General features: G+C 36.3%; 1 non-coding gene across 1 annotated transcript; it reads right to left on the bottom strand.

The window, feature by feature from the left end:
* Positions 1-436: 436 nt before the first annotated feature.
* TRNAM-CAU (transfer RNA methionine (anticodon CAU)) lies at positions 437-509 on the bottom strand. Its single transcript has one exon. It is a non-coding gene; the product is annotated as a tRNA-Met (tRNA).
* Positions 510-746: the final 237 nt, after the last annotated feature.

Consider the following 746-nt stretch of genomic DNA (forward strand, 5'->3'; position numbering starts at 1 on the left):
TTTCTTCCCTATGAGTTCTAGTCTCAATTAAAATACTAGTTTTATACTGTTCATCTGTTATGATTTGAATATACCACATCAATTCGTTATGTATGGATGATGAGATTCCATTGATACAGAGCCACTCGTTCTTTTTTCTCTGACAGATGGTCAGAACTTCATCTGGGTTCGAATCCTACTGATAGGTCTACTAGAGATCAGAAATTGTTGAAAAAAGAACAAAAGAAACATCTTGCTTTTTCCAGGCGATCGGAAAAGAAAGAAATAGTGAATTTATTCAAGATAATTATGTACTTACAAAATACCGTCTCAATTCATCCTATTCATCCTATCGAGGATGTGATATGGTTCCAAAGGGTGAACTGGACAGTTCCAATAAGATTTCATTCTTGAACAAAAATCCGATAGACTTTTTGGAGGGAGGGTCCCATTGGCGTGCATCCAGTAGGAATTGAACCTACGATTCGCCAATTATGAGTTGGGCGCTTTAACCATTCAGCCATGGATGCTTAGCGGGAATCCTCGTACATGGTGAATAAACCAAATTCCAATTGAAGTGAAATCTTTCGGATAAATCAATGCAATTAGGAGGATTCGATGAAAGGACATCAATTCAAATCCTGATTTTCGAATTGAGAGAGATATTGAGGAGAATCAAGAATTCTCGCTATTTCTTAGATTCATAGGACCCAATTCAATTCAGCGGGATTTTTCATCATATTTTTTCCATCAAAGGAGTTTTATAA

The sequence above is a fragment of the Vigna unguiculata genome, chromosome 3 (genome assembly GCF_037176805.1).
Source record: "Vigna unguiculata cultivar grain cowpea cultivar isolate G323 ecotype 2 chromosome 3, ASM3717680v1, whole genome shotgun sequence".
NCBI lineage: Eukaryota > Viridiplantae > Streptophyta > Magnoliopsida > Fabales > Fabaceae > Vigna > Vigna unguiculata.